Here is a 3,918-nt window from a genome sequence, read left to right as displayed (position 1 = left end):
CTTATGTACCTGAAGATTATGAAGTAAAACATCATAAAAAGAGACAAAACTTGAGACAGAACTTGAGCTAGAAGGAGATGGATGTTAGTAGCTATACGTAGGAATTCCAAAGGCTATGTCTGAAATCCAAGACTGGTGCAGAGGCACCTAAGCACACAAGCATACCATGAGGTCAAAAGTCATAATATGAGCAATTTGATTGTATATGAGTAATTCTTAATGTATTAAGGTTATTTGAATCCATTGAATCATAATATGTAAGGCTAAATGAGCCATTTTGTCCAAAGATATCATATTTGGTCCATCTTGAAGTGTTAAAAGTGTCCATGTAAGGGTTAGAGTTATTTATGTCAAAAAATGCAAAAATTGTAAAGTTGCAACATTGCCAAAAAGTGCAACAAAAGTGTAAGAATGAAATACATTGGTCATGAGGTGGTTAGTGTAGTTAGGGAGGAGTTGGAAATGGTTTATAAAACCATTTTTGGTCGAAATCAAGAGGGTGGATCAGTTTGGAGGGGATTTGACAAAGATTATCCATCAAACCCTCAAACTATCATAAGGTTTTAAGGAATCTGTGACTGTCATAGATCCATGGAGGATCACATTTGGTGTAATTTTTATATGTAGATGTTATTTAATGATATATTAATGAAATATATTTTAGAGGAATCCTGTCTTATGCATTTTTTTGGAGTATTTAGCAAGATATGTTTGTTTTTACAATAATTATCAAAACCCTGCCAAGGGTTACCCGTTTTTGGGAAAATGCTCATAACATTTTATTTAACCATTAGATCTGGCTGAAATTTGGAGAAAACTTGTGTAACTTAGTAATATAAATTCTGACCAAAGAGATTTGCGTTAAAATCAATATTAAAAAGTTATTGATGACTGTTTGTTACAGTTCATGGTGAAAGGCAGTAGCAGTCCGGTTCCAACATTTGGTGTGGTCACATGAGGAATAATAATGAAGAAAGGACATATGTGTTAGAAATCTCTCTGAATCTTCTTACTAGTTCTTTTTGTCTTACTTGATTTGGTTAAGAATTGAATATTTTGTGATTATTTTGGTGAAAACAGCTTTTAAGGGATGAAACCCTGAACTAGGGTATTCCATGGCAAATAAGAATTTGTTCTCTCATGTTATGGTGAATTTTATGATCTAAAATATTGAATGAAGTTATGTAGGGATGGAATATAACCTTTGAAATTAGTTTGGAGTTCAGAAGAGTGGTTGATCTTTTTATATGCCTCTTGATTCAAGTTTAAAGTCTTGTATTAGTTTTGGGTCAGTAATACCCTTGAATGAAGGTTTTATGGTTTGTGATAGACCCTCTGCATCAAAGATAGTGAAAGGTGAAAATGAGAAGGTAGCTAGATACATGAACGGCCTGAGAATAAACATTCAGGATGAACTGAACCTTTGCAACCCAGAGACGGTGCAAAAGTGCTATCAATTGGCACTGAAGGTCAAAGAAAAGCTCAAGAGGAGGCAAGACCAGAACAACAGAGGCAGAGGCAAAAAGGACTTCAAAAACAGAGGTAAGGGAATGTCTAGTGGAAAGGGATAGAACTTCAGACCCCAAGGAGATTCAAACCAAGAGAACTCACAAGGAGAGAGCAATTCTAGAGGTGGATACGAAGGTAGGAGATCCAATAGCAGAGGCAGATCTAGTGGAAGAAATGGAGGTACTATGAGGTGCTTCAATTGCAACCAAACAGGCCACCATGCCAATAGATGTCCAGAGAAAAAGAGATCAAGCATGCAAGGAGATAGGAGAACAAACCTGATTCAGGAGGACGCACAAAGTTCCCACTCACCCTCAAATGAGTTGGATCCAAAAGGAGTATGCCTAATGATGAAGAGGACATTGCTGAAGACACCAACACCACAAGAACCACCACAAAGTAAGATGTTGTTCAGGACCCATTGCAAGAGCCACAGTAAGGTTTGTAAACTTGTTGTTGATTCTAGTTCAACTCAGAATTTAGTGTCTAAATAAATGGTAGACAAACTCAAACTTGTAAGGTTGCCCCATCCCAACCCATCCCATGTATCTTGGCTTAGTAAAGGCCAACCAACCCTCATAAATGAACAGGTTTGGGTCGATTTCTCTATAGGAGAATATAAGGACATAGTACTGTGTGATGTTGTAGACATGGATGTGTTTCATTTGTTGTTAGGTCGCCCTTGGCATTATGACCTCAAGGCACAACATGATGGGATGAAAAATACTTATACCATTAACAAGGATGGAAATGTATACACCATGAAACCACTTCCTGACTTGAGGAATGAAAAACAAAACGAACCAATGGTATTATTGGTAGGAGAAAGGGAGATGGTAGAAACCATAAAAGAAGCCAAAGGAGCCTATGCCTTAATCTTGAAGCCCAAAGAGCAAGAAAACCCTAAGGAGGTACCAAAAGAAGTGCAAGAACTTCTCAACATTAACAAAGGTGTAGTTGCAGGAGAAATGCCAGATGCCCTACCACCTTTAAGAGATGTATGTCATCACATTGACTTCATACTTGGTGCTTCACTACCTAACAAAGTAGCTTATAATCTTACCCCTGATCAGACTGTAGAAGTCTCAAGACAAGTCCATGATCTACTAAATAAAGGGTTGTTTCAAAAGAGTAAGAGCCCATGTGCAGTCCCTAGTGTATTAGCCCCTAAAAAGGATGGCAAATGCAGGCTATGCATTGATTCTAGGACAGTGAACAAAATCACAATCAGATATAGATTCCCAATTCCAAGGATTGAAGATCTAATGGATCAGTTAGGAGGTGCATGTTACTTTTCAAAGATAGACCTTAAATCAGGCTATCACCAGATCCGGATAAAGTGAGGAGATGAGTGGAAAATTGCATTTAAAACCACTGAGGAATTATATGAATGGCTTGTCATGCCATTTGGCCTTAGTAATGCACCTAGCACATTCATGAGATTGATGAAGGAAGTTCTTCAGGACTTCAATGGAAAGTTTGTGGCTGTATATCTTGATGATATACTTGTTTTCAGTAAGACCAAGGAAGAGTACTTGGAAAATCTCAGTCAAGTCTTAAAAGACTTCATGAATAGAAATTGTTGATATATCTGGAAAAATGTGTTTTCATATAGGAAGAACTAATATATTTGGGATTTGTGATATCCAAAGGTACTTTGAAGATGGATCCAGAGAATGTAGATGTCATCTTGACTTGGCCAACACCAAGGACACTGGGAGAGGTGAGAAGATTTCAAGGGTTGGCAACATTCTATAGGAAATTCATTAAGAATTTTAGTCACATCTATGCACCAATCCTTGACACCATCAAGGGAGGAAGAAAGGTAAAGTTTGAATGGACAACCAAAGCAAAGGAAGCATTTGAATACCTAAAAGGTAGAGTGGCACAATTTCCTATTCTTACCCTTCCTGATTTCAATAAATTGTTCACAGTAGAAACAGATGCAAGTAATTTGGCCATTGGAGCATTCCTTAGCCAAGAAGGTAGGTTGATTGCATTCTTTTCCAAAAAATTGAATGAAGCTAAACAAAAGTATAGTACATATGACTTGGAATTGTATGCAATGGTGCAAGCACTTAAAAAGTGGAGGCATTATCTTTTGCCCAAAGAATTTATTGTTTTCACTGACAACCATGCATTAAGCTTCTTAAATGGACAGGAGAAACTAAGTTGCACACATATGAAGTGGTTTGAGCAGCTGCAGACCTATACCTTCACTATAAAACACAAGAAGGGAACACAAAACAAAGTGGAAAATGCACTCAATAGGAGAGTCCATTTAGTGCAGGAGGTTCAGATCCAAAGTATTGGGATTGATGCCCTCAAAAACCTATACAAAGGTGATGCCAATTTTGGTGAGATATATGAGCTTTGCATTACTTTTTCTGATGCATATCACACTTTGTA

This window comes from Cryptomeria japonica, chromosome 3, assembly GCF_030272615.1.
Source record: "Cryptomeria japonica chromosome 3, Sugi_1.0, whole genome shotgun sequence".
Classification (NCBI taxonomy): domain Eukaryota; kingdom Viridiplantae; phylum Streptophyta; class Pinopsida; order Cupressales; family Cupressaceae; genus Cryptomeria; species Cryptomeria japonica.
Note: the sequence above shows the minus strand (reverse complement) of the source record.